Source organism: Coenobita brevimanus, chromosome 3, assembly GCF_032717465.1.
Source record: "Coenobita brevimanus isolate Jiangsu-jjx chromosome 3, ASM3271746v2, whole genome shotgun sequence".
NCBI lineage: Eukaryota > Metazoa > Arthropoda > Malacostraca > Decapoda > Coenobitidae > Coenobita > Coenobita brevimanus.
In genome coordinates, this window is record NC_136956.1 from 7,823,847 (window position 1) to 7,836,631 (window position 12,785).

At 41.4% G+C, this 12,785-nt stretch overlaps 1 non-coding gene across 1 annotated transcript; it reads left to right on the forward strand.

The window, feature by feature from the left end:
- The first annotated feature begins 3,000 nt into the window (after nucleotides 1-3,000).
- On the forward strand, nucleotides 3,001-3,119 carry LOC145394452 (5S ribosomal RNA). Its single transcript, XR_013896424.1, has one exon. It is a non-coding gene; the product is annotated as a 5S ribosomal RNA (ribosomal RNA).
- The last annotated feature ends 9,666 nt before the right edge of the window (nucleotides 3,120-12,785 follow it).

Sequence of the window (12,785 nt, forward strand, 5' to 3'; positions counted from 1 at the left end):
AACGAGACTACTGAAGAGGAAAAAGAAGGAGGTAACTGATGATCTAGGAAGAAAAATGAATGCACATTGTTCCGAAAATAAGAAGTTATTCTGGAAAGAGGTGTGAAAATGAAGAAGTGACAGAGGAAAGAAATGTGAAAGTGTGAAGGATGTAAGTCGCAGATTCTTAACCCATGGGGATGAAGTAACGACCAGATGGAAAGACCATTTTGAAAGCCTGATGAATAGAGACGAGCCACTGTAAACATGATTTGTTTGGGGGTTGTGCAGAGAAGGAATGCAGTACCAGGAAACGTGACACTCCCACAGGTGAAGAACGCTGTGAAACGGCTGAAAAATGAGAAAGCAGCTGGGGTTGTTAAGGTGTATCCAGAGATGAATAAGTGTGGTGGAACGAGCGGAATGAAATGCTTGTTGGAGATATGTAAGAAGGCATGGATGAGCGAAACTGTGTCACCAGAGTGAAGAGAGGCTGTGATTATACTCCCGTACAACTATAAAGATGAGCGAAATGAGTGCAAAAATTATCGTGGCATAAGTTTATTGAGCGTTGTAGGGAAGGTAAATGGAAAAATTATTAATGAGTAAGTAAGAGAGATATCAGAAGCCTTAGTGAGTGATGAACAGGGTGGCTTTAGGAGTGGCAGAGGATGTGTGGATCAAATATTTGCAGTGAGACAGATAATTGAGAAGGCGTGAGAGAAGGACTATAAGGTGTTTATGGTACATATGGATCTGGAAAAAGCACACGGCAAAGTAGACAGAGAAGGAATGTGGAAGGGTCTGCGCTTGTACGGTGCAGATGGTAAGCTGCTAGGTGCCGCCAAGAGTCTTTATGATGGTAGTGAGGCATGCGTAAGGATAAATGGCCATCTATGTGAATGGTTCACGATCAGCGTGGGCGTGCGACAAGGTTGTTTGATGTCCCCATGGTTGTTCAATCTATATATGGATGGGATGATGAGAGAAGTAAAAACACGAGTAATGGGGAGAGGGATGGCGTTGGTAATGAATGGTGATGGATAATATATCTCAAATTTGTTGTGTGCTGATGATGTAGTGCTACTTGCAAATACCGGACAAGAACTTGGTAAAGTAGTGCAGAGTTTTGCTGATGTCTGTGAGCATCGTGCCTTGATAGTAAATGTAGAAAAGAGTAAAATGATGGTAGTCGAGAGAGGTGACTCCCAGTGTGATGTTATAGTGAATGGAGCGAGACTGGAACTAGCGAGAGAGTTCAAATACCTGGGTACAGTCATAGAAAAGAGAGGAAAATGTGCAAAAAAAAGTGGAAAGAAGAGTGACACAAGGAAAGAAAGTAGCTGGTGCTATAAAGGCCTTGATATGAAACAGAGGCTTGAGAGTTGCAGCTGTGAGAGGCTTACATGAGAGTGTGTTAGTGCCAACTTTAACATATCAATGTGAGATCATGGTGTTTCATAATTATGAAAAGTCAAGAGTGAGAGCTGTGGAGATGGGACTGCTGAGGAATGTATGTGGAGTACAGAGTGGATAGGATACGAAATAATATGATTCGTGGAAGCTGCGGAGTGAGGAAGTCTGTGGACACCAGAATCGAAGGGACGGTATGGTCATGTGGAGAGAATGGATAACACTAGAATGGTGAAAATGGTATATCTGAGCGAATTTGAAGGAGGGAGGAGGCGAGGTAGGCCAAGGAGAAGGTGGAGGGATATGGTGAATGAGTGTGTGAGGAAGAGAGGTATGGAAGTCGGTGAGGCTAAGGGACTGACAAGAGATCAAGCTGGCTGGATGAATGTTGTGAGAAGTGCATGAACAGGGATATGGCACCCATTTTTAACGTGATAGTGTTCGGATTGACTCTATCGGGTACGTTTATGTGAAACTGCGGAATTTGCTGAAAGCTTTTTGGTGTATCACATAGAGCCAGGATTTCTGGGGCTTGAATGATGAGTGAATGGAAGAGTGGTCCATTAGATAGGGCAAACTTGGGCTACCTGGACACTGCTACTTCTCACCTTGCCCTAGGGTGGGAAAGGAGGTTCGGATGATGATAATGATGTTGATGAACACACTTCTGCTGCTAGATATGTTATTCTATGCATGCATTTGGTTTAAATGATATAACACTTCTCCAGTGTTTCTAAACCTGACCGTCATCATTCCTCCCCCCCCCCCATACACACGAGGTCTGTTCAGAAAGTGTCCGACCTTATTCTCTAAAAATAAACAATAGCTAACCTGTTGATCTAGGACACTAATCCCCCCTCACAGCTCCATCTGACTTGACACACGTTGCCCAGCGTTCTTTCCTCTGTCTGAAACAATTTTCAGAGTCGGTTTTCGGTATTTCCTGCAGGTGCTTCGTCGCATTCATCACGATCTCTTCCCTTGGATGAACATTGCTCAAGATATGTTGGAGTGTGCAATCGCGATCCAGACTTTCTGCTGACGGTTATCACTGGAAATGACATTTGAGTGTACGGGTACGAAGCAGAAACCAAAGCACAGTCGTCCCAATGGACAGGGCTGTCTGATTTCCGTGTGAGTAAATTCCGTGCACTCTGACTGGTCAGAGACCCTGGCCACTCACAGCTCGTTTGAGGATATATGGCATCATATCGTTTTCTTTGTCAATTGGCGCAACTCTGTGGGTGTAACTATGACAAACAGACGAAAGCCTACCGTTTATGTATCTTATTCACATTAGTCCTTGTTTTTCCAGTTAGTCAAACATTAATCTCGTGCATCCTTGCTTACATTATCACATAAAGCTACATAATATACTATCTGGCAATTATATATATGATCATTTATTAAATAAATAGGGTAAATTCCATGAGCTTCAGAAATGATTTATTGTGAAGGGCCTACACGAAATCATGGCATAGCAACAATACGACCTATGCTAAATTGGTAAATTTAAACAATCAAGATGGTGTAGCATGGAGCTGTCTGGTACATCTGTACGTGTACCGAGTTCCATCCAGTATGTCCTACAAGTCTCCTTTCTTCTTTGCCAACGGCCATACCACATTGAGTACACCGCTTCCCGGCCGATCAGCGAAGTTAAACAACGTTGGGTCTGGTTAGTACTTGGATGGGTGACCGCCTGGAAACACCAGATGCTGTTGGCATAACGTTCTCCCTACGTGTCAGGTGGGGTTGGTGGAGGATTAGTGCCCCTCCCTGTAAAATAATTAACTCTAAGCCCTTGGCCACCCCGTTTGGGATACATGGCGTCCGGCAATGAATGATGAATATATAAATAACTACAATAATACCTCATGCTAAGCAAGCAATTAACATAACATTAATATATTATTTTATACATTCAAGTAACATAATAAATGTTTATCTATCTATTACTAGACGCCTCAATCCAGGAAGGGGTGTATTAAGTGTATACACAATTCAAACCCCCCAACATAGGCATTTACTTCGCGTAAATCTGAGAAATATGCAAAATAAAGAGAAAATCCGTATTTTCCGTGGAACGGATGTGTGACGTCACAATCATCCGTATACGTCATCGATGCTCTGATTTTTCCGTGCTAGCAGACGAATTTCCGTAAATGGCAGCCGTGCCAATGGAGGCATGCAATGTCATCTAGGCAAAAAAAAAAAAAAAAAAAAAAAATGCAGCAAGGTAAAATGCACTCGCATCTTGGCCGTTTTCTTTTTTTCTTTCTTTCCTTTTTTTCTTTCTTTTTGTTATTGCCGTGGTGTTATGCATCACGAATACACACCAAAAGGTCAGACTGTCAACAAATATTATTACCCCGACGTTATCCATCGTTCGTGACGCAGTTCGGCGGAAGTAACCAGACGCTGGGAAAGCGGCAAGTTGGAAGCAGCACCATGACAACGCCTCGACCAATTCGTTTCAACTGATTCAGGAATTTTCAGCCGAGCACATCTTGCAGGTTCGGCAGGCTCCCTAATCACCAGATATGGCTCCATGCGACTTTTGGTTCTTCCCGAGGCAAAAGCTCTGTTGAAGGGTTCGTGAGACAGGAGATAAGATCATGACTAATGCGACGAAGCATCTGAAGGATGTTTCAGGTAATGGAAGGAACTCTGGGCTACGTGTGTCAAGTCAGACGGGGCCTACTTTGAGGGGGATTAGTGTCATAGTTCAATAGGTTAGCTATGTATTTTACTAAGAGCCTAAGGTAGGATACTTTCTGAACAGACCTCGTACACACACACACACACACACACACACACACACACACACACACACACACACACACACACACACACACACATCACGGGAAGAATGTCCAATACTGGAAAAAGCTTTTACGTGGATCAGCTTCAATGTGAGCATTTACTCTCTCTCTCTCTCTCTCTCTCTCTCTCTCTTTCTGTGTGTGTGTGTGTGTGTGTGTGTGTGTGTGTGTGTGTGTGCTGGGGGTAAACCTGTAAAAATGCAAAAGGAAAACATTTATTGTGCTCTGATTCCCGGTCTTAAATCTCATAACTGTTCCAACATTTCCTACAATTGCCTGGTCTTGTTCTGTTCGTTACAGTTTTCCTGTCATTCACAACTTTGTCTTTTTCGGGTGAGCCATTGGAAGCCTAATTATATATTACCATGTATTATTTCAAGCATTCTGTTCCTCTCAATCTTCTGCACTAAAAAAAAAAAAAGTAAAAACCTGATATGTTCAGAATTGTTCATGACGTTGACCTTTCACCCATTCTTAAAATAACCCATCAGTCCCTTGGGTGATCCATTACCCATCCAACAAGTTTTATTCAGATCAAATAAAAGCTGTTGTTGTTATTTTGTTCACACTTAGATATACGGGTCGAAATTTACTATTTCCCTATGACTTTGACCTTTAATATTCGAATATCCAACCTCCCCACATGTTTAGTGTACAGTACACTGGATCTCAAAAGTATCGGAGCACAGGGGGTGCGATGCCTACTGAAAAGGTTCGAACAACTGCTGACATTACCAACGTCTCATTGTGTATCATCAGTGTCTGTCTATATAAACATTACATTTGCCATATGTTTGCAAGAGGATATTGCTGGTTGGCGATATATAACACCTCCCGACATCAGGGCCACCAACGTGTGGTAGGTCGGATACTAATATATCAGTGACCTGCGTTCTATCGTCGCAAATGTTTCACGCATGTTGTGCACCGATACATTTGTGACCCAGTGTTATTGGATAAAAGCTGTTTAACTAGATATTGCTAGGCCAACGTTTAACCTAGCCTTGTGACCATAACCTTTGATCAATTGTTAAAAAGAGAAACATAAGTTTTACTAATTGGCTGATTCTCAGCCCTGCCACGTACTTTTCATTTAAGATAGTTTGAGTTATTTTGTTGATTCACACAAACAGGCTGCCATAAACAAACATCTATACACAAGCGTGCGCGGCGCCAGAAACATAAGACTAGCTCTCGCTCCGCATGTGTGGGTGTAAATACAACATCCAGTCACTCAGTCAGTGAGCTTAACATTCTTTCAGGTTTCCTGCCACAAAAACATTCATCTTTTACGGGAGGGAGAACTTTGCCTTGTGAGCATTTCCTTCCCTTTTGCGTCAAGTACACTACAAGGACGTCTGTTCTCCAAAGTTATCGCTTATTGTTATTTTCCGGACAGTCAGCACGCAAAGCCAAGAGAGAGAGAGAGACAGACAGACAGACAGATCTTTCCATGAATTTTCCTGGGAATTAGACACTTTTCCACAATGAATATTCGTGGTCGTAAAGTACTAATATCACAAAAATATGGCAGAAAACTGTAAGTTAGGATGGGCAACAGTGGTGCTCCTTTCTTAAGTGATCCAAGGAGAAAAACACAAAAATAATGTAGAAAACAGCTGTTAAAGTGGGGGGAGGGTGGTTCGGCATATGCTGTGTTATTCTCTCATTGGACATTGTGGATGACGAGGCCTGACCTCCACACCTGGGAGTTACCTCACCATCAACTGCAAACCACTGTTTAATTGTTATTGTTTTATTTTACTTTGGCATTGATGTTATTCGATGCATTATATCTTTCCTTATTTACTCCTTCATTACAATTAACACTTTGGTTCGAGGGGCTTCCCTCAGATGAGAAAAAAGGCCTGGTGTTAAGGAGAGTAAAGTATTAAATGTCTTGGTGGTCCTGACTGTTAGTATTAATTTATATAGCACACACACACACACACACACACACACACACACACACACACACACACACACACACACACACTCACACACACACACACACACAGATGTTCTTCTTATAGAATTATAGTTCAAAGACTCTTAGTCGTCAGAAAACCAACGAAAAAAATCGTTGGATGACATTCTTTTTGCATTGTTATAACAGTGGACTGAAGATTCCTGCTTTACGGAATCTGCAGACAGACTGGTGCTGGCGAACAACACTCGCTTCCTCATTGAGCTCAGACTCCGTTGTGATGAAGCTTACAACAGGAAAACACTGTGGTGTATAAATTACAATGAAACATTTGAAGGCCGGATATACACCCAGACTATTCAGCTTGCCAGGATGAATGTCCGTATTAACACAGCATTGACCACATTTTTATTATTATTATTATTATTATTATTATTATTATTATATCTAGTTACGGTGCATCTTACCTGTTTTGAGTGTCTTTCTATTTCTTGGTGTCTCACTTAACAATGCCCTCAGCTGGACCTCTCATGTCAGATCACTTGCTAAAACCGCCTCAAAGAAACTTGGATTATTGTACAGAGTCCGTAACTTCTTCGCCGATGAGCAGTTAGCTATAATTTATAAGAGTCATGTGCGCTTTCAGATTGAATATTGCTCACCCTTGTGGAATGGTTGTGGAGAGGTTGCATTAAGACAACTAGACAAAATTCAGAATAAAGCCGTTAGAATCATTAACAACCCTGCCATTACATATAAACTACCTCCCCTGCAAGTAAGAAGGAATGTTGCCTCCCTTGCATTATTTTACAGATATTTTTTTGGCAAATGCTCAGACGAAGTTGCGTCCATGATGCCACCTCTCCATGCCTTCCCTCGTGCTACACGGGCATCTGGTAGCGCTCATGACTGGAATGTCACTCAACCATATTGCAGAACTTCTGCCTATCAGAATTCTTTCATTCCCCGAACTGCATCTCTCTGGAACTCGCTTCCCCAGAGTTGTTTTCCTCCAAATTTCAACCCACAATTGTTCAAGTCTAACTGTTACAGATATTTTATGAACAGAGGACACCAGTAATCTGGTGTATGGATTATTTTTTTTTACCCATTTGTTTTTCCTTCCTCCGTTCTGTTATAAAAAAAAAAAAAATATGTCAGTGACTGAAGAAATTTGCTCCTACTCGTCATGGCTATATTTATTGTTGAGTTTCTTGGTCCCTTCAAATGCACGTGTGTACGTTAAGGCAGCAGAAAATAACACTAGCTGTGCAGTTTTTATTGAAAATCTTGTATGTAGAAAGGAAGGAAGACTATAGTCATATGTGCAGAAGGTTTTCTAAAGACCTATTTATTGTGCAGATGTTCACCGCATGAACTTTGAAGCAGACATTCACCAAAACTGATGCTAACATCAGTTGCACGGGAATTTTCTTAAATAAAAAAAAATGTGCATATTCAATCGATTTTATTTTTCGTATTACTGACGGTCAGCACTCCATGAATTCCTTCCAAACACCTCTAGTCACCTGTAAAGCATCCTTCAAAGTAATATGTACAGGTTTTGAAGATGAGCTGTCTGAATTTCGCAGTCGCTACTTGGCCAGAATTCATTAGACGCACTCTTAATATTTTCCCTACGCACCAACTAGAAGCACAAGGTCGTCCAGTTTTCCTAGCAATCGTTTTCTTCCAGGCTGTGCTGACTTTCTTCAGATTTATTCTTCCACTTATTTTTTCCCCACTGTTTCTTCCGTAAACCAGAAGATGAGGCAATTCCTAATCTGTTGTTAGAAATGTTGTTGGCTCCTGCTGTATAACACAATGAAAAGAAAAAAAATAAAGTTCATGGATGCAGTACGTGTTGGTAAGGCCGGGAAAATTAGTACCAAAGAGCATGCTGATTGGCTGATGAAGCCCACGTAATTCTGAGGCCTTGCATTCAAAATGACTGCATTTTCCTCAAGGACTCTCAGCTCACTCCTTGCGTGAAAATGGTGCCGTGAGTATACAGAAGAAAATATTGCAAGTTTAGTAAATGGGTATTAACTTTAAGAAATTTCCCGTTGGATTTCAGGGATATGCATATACTTTGTGTATGTAGGGTCCCTGGGCAATCCAGGGGATATGCTATAATAATTTCGACCCCCTGGCTTCACATCAGCAGAGTCCACCACACTTGTTACTGTCTGGAGCACCCAGGGAGTGCATAATCATAGAAAATTGATTAAAATGTTATTACCATCAGTCATATTGCATCAACTCATGTGTGTAAGGCAAGGCAAGGTGTTTAATCCGTGACACGAAACTTACCCCATATGAGTCAGCTTAGGTAAGTATGCCCTGCCTTATATGAGCAGGGTTTTTAACACTCCACCAAAAGTGTCTTGTAGTAGCAGCAGCATGCAGTTTTTGTGGGATATGTTATTTGTCACCTCTCCTCCCCATCCCATGGATGGAGTCCAGGAACATAAACTCTTTTATTATTATTATTATTATTTTTATTATTATTATTATTATTATTATTATTATTATTATTATAAATATTATTATTATTATTATAAAATCGAATGCAATCCTGACAATGGTTAAACTCTCACGCTTGGAGATCTAGCACTCTAAGTCTTTCCCATATCAGGGTATTTCTCCAAAAACTGTTTTCAACCCATCATAGCTCAGCAACTTCAGAACCTATAACTTTCATTTAAAGATTACAATATTCTCCAATCCGTCGTCTCTTTAATGCAAGTATTCCAAATTTTCTAGATGAAGGGGTTATGGAGGTAGGAGGTGATGAGTGGAGTAACTTATGGGGTCACGATGAGGTACATCTGTAAGAAATAACAAGTCGGTGGCTAAGGCAAACTGGCTGGGACAGATCAAGCTCCATTCACACACACACACACACACACACACACACACACACACACACACACACACACACACACACACACACACACACACATTTCTCTTTGCCTTGCTATACCTCCTCATTCCTCTTCATCCGTTATTGTCACTGCCTTATGAATGAATCTCACATTATGTGTGGGCAGCACGCTCATATTATTTGTCCAATTCTTCCAGTTGTTGCAGACACACACTCTGCCATACGATATGAGGGAGGGGAGACTACCAAGGCTTATACATATGGATTCGCAACACAAACGAAGAAAGATTAGTTTCATTTTCATTTGAGCATGTTTTCTGTGCAACTGCCACGAAAGGCCACTTTCGTTTTCACTCGAGCTTTATTTATACTCGTTATATTCCTTGTCTTCTAGTATTTGAGTATAAAGTGCACTTACTTGAATAATTTCTTATTTCACTCTAGCAGTGACAATAAATTCTTAATTCATTTTTGTCAAAACTCTTTTTTAATATATTGCAAGAACACTTTATTTTCATTGAGATTTCCTTTTTTTATAGCAAGGTCTATACACTAGGACACAAAACCACTTTACATCATGTCCCCTCCCCAAACACAAATTTTCAAACACAAATTTTCATTTCAACACTTGTTTCTATACGGTATGATACAAAACCACTGTGCGGTACTTGCCCAGAAAAATCAGTTGCACTTTTCACTAAAACACTTGCTTTCTATACTGGATTATACAAAGCCACTGTACCGTTTTCATCATAACACTCATTTTTAATACCATGGATTTTCATACGTCCTATAGCTTGTGTATTTTTTTTTTCTATAATTCACTTCACAAAATCAATATCAGTCCATGTTTACATACTGTATTTCCTAAGTGTCAAAAAATGGGTTGGAGGAGGGTTAGTGCCCTTCCCTGGAAAACAAATAAAATGACCTACACAATGCCTCGGACCAGAACAGACTTACATGTGACGACCAAGGACCGGAGAAGGGACACGATGAGGATGGCAATATAGAATGTAAGGGGTGCGAATGTTGAGGTGAAACAGAGAGACTGTCCAGATGCTTGAAGATGCAGAACTGGACATATGTGGATTCACTGAGATCTTATGGTGAGATGAGATTGTGAGAAAGTGGGATTATGGGTTGGGTACATATGCGAGAGAAGGTGAGAATGAAAGGGCAAAGGCGGGTGTATGCATTCATGTGTGCAGGAAATGGAATATAAGGGAGTATGGATCACTTGGTTCACAGATTGTGTGGGTACGACTGAAAAAGTAGGGATACACACATGAGCGATTCTGTGTGTATATGCACAGACAAAAGGCCGTGCAAGCAAAGTGAAAGAATTGTTCTGGTCAGGTGTGGAAGCATGCATGGAAATATTTGAGAGGAATGATAAAGTATTTTTATTTGGAGATACGATTATTGAAAAGTAGGGAATGTGAAGGGGGATGGAGTTCTTGGTGAGTTTATTTATTTATTTTTTTTTTATGCAAAGAAGAAGCAACCAAAGGCTAGAAGCCCTTAAATGGTTCCCTCCAGGAAAATAAACAGATACTAGAGAGCCAGATTCAAGATGCGTTCAATTTAAAAGACGGGAGATCTTAAGCAGTAGGAAATTCAGACAGAGGGAGACAGTTCCAAAGTTGACCTGGAGCATAAAAGAAAGATTCGGAGTAACGGTTAACTCGAGAGAGAGAGAGAGAGAGAGAGACTCGATGTTAATGAAAAATAAAGAAGGCAACATTACCTGAAAATATTGAATTTAGTGTCACCTCCCGAAATTCTTTTTTTTTTTTTTTTTTTTTTTTTTTTTTTTGCGTTTCCGACTCTGGGCATAGGTTTCACAGCCCTACCATGGCCCAGTAGTCCTCCTACGTCCACAAACCTCCACATGTCACCACTTCGGCACTAACACCCACCGTCCATATTGAATACATTCTAGGGCTGTCCCATACAGGACTGGTGTATTGGTATTAACGGGGGTACTTTTATGACACGTCGGCGGGTCGTCTGGTAGATCAGTAAATTCTGTTATAATGAAATTCGACTCATTAAACTGTTTCCTGCCCTAGCGGGGATTCGATCCTGGGTCCATTAGGACTGCAGGCCAACTCTCTATTGATTCGGCCACCGCCTCCCCCGTCCGAGATATGTCGACGCTACCTATAAATCAAATTCGGAGACACCAGTAGGCAAGTCGACGTCCCTTTCAGAGAGAATCTGACGTCACCTCTAGAGAGACGTTGATGTTACCTACGGAGAGAAGTTGGTGGTAAGTATAGAAAGATGTTATCGTCGCCTAAACGAGAAGTCGGCAACACGAACAGAGAGAAATCAGCGTCATCTGTAAAAATACTCCACATCATTTGCAAAGAGAAATCGACGTACTTGCGACCAAAAGACGATGCATCCTCCTCCGAAGAAGCAGTTGATATCACTTGTAAAAAATAATTACAAAAATATTCGATGTCATCTGCAATGAAAGAAATGTCAATGCCATCTAAAATAAAGCTCATGTCACCTGAAAAGAGTCAGAAGGAGACGCTATGAGATATATATATATATACAGAGAGAGAGAGAGAGAGAGAGAGAGAGAGAGAGAGAGAGAGAGAGAGAGAGAGAGAGACCCAACGTTAAAGAAAAGAAGGAAGGCATCTAACCTGGAAATGTTAACGTCGGTGTCATCTGACCTTATGTCTCAAGTTCACCTGCAAATAAAAGTTCCCATCACTCGCAGAAGGTGGCTGACGTCCACCTATGGAACGAAGTGGACGTCACTTCTATCTATCTATATACCTAGGCTGCTTCCACCAAGGAAAGGGAGGTAGCCGAGACATGACGACACACTCCCAATTACTCATCCATTCAAACACATTCATTCTCATCTTAGCCCCAAGGGGAGAAGGGACAGATCCCCAACGTACCACACCGCCGCAGGGCAGTCAGTGACATCAGCAGCAGGGCCCGACAACAAAACTGATTTACTCCTGCCACATCATAATGGACCCATCCCCTTACCCTCACCTGACCTGATCAGCTGATCAGCCCAAATGTGGGAGAATATCCCACTCAGGGCTGCGTCATCATTTATTCATTCACAATTTCTCTCCAGTCATTTCTTTAACGCACAGCCACTCTTCCTTCCACAACAGACCTGCCTCTCGCATCCAGCTCTCTCTTCACACTGTCCATCCATCCTATTCGTGGTCTTCGTTTCAGCCTTACACCCCTCACATCAGATCTAGTTATCTTTTTCACGAATTGCTCATTATCCATTCTCTCCATATACCCAAACCACCGCAACACCCTCTGCTGAACTCGATCAGCCATCTCCATAACATCAGTTCTCCTTCGCACTTCATCATTTCTCACTCGATCCATATGCGTCACTCCACACATAATCATAAGACACCTCATCTCCATGACATTCAAACTTTTTTTCTCTGCTACACCCATATTCCATGTTTCAGCCCCATTTAACGCAGTCGGTACCACAACACCTTCATACAGCCTTCTCTTTACATTCATTCTAAGCGAACGACATCTAAACACTTTTTTCGTTCCTCCCAGCACCTTTCCTACTTCATTCATTATAAACTTCACTTCTGCATCTATTCTTCCATCCACATCAACATGTGATCCTAAATACTTAAAACACTCTACCCTCTCAAGCAACTCCCCATTCAAAACTATATTCATCCCCCTACCATCAACACACCTCGTACATTTCATCACTTTACTCTCATTCCCA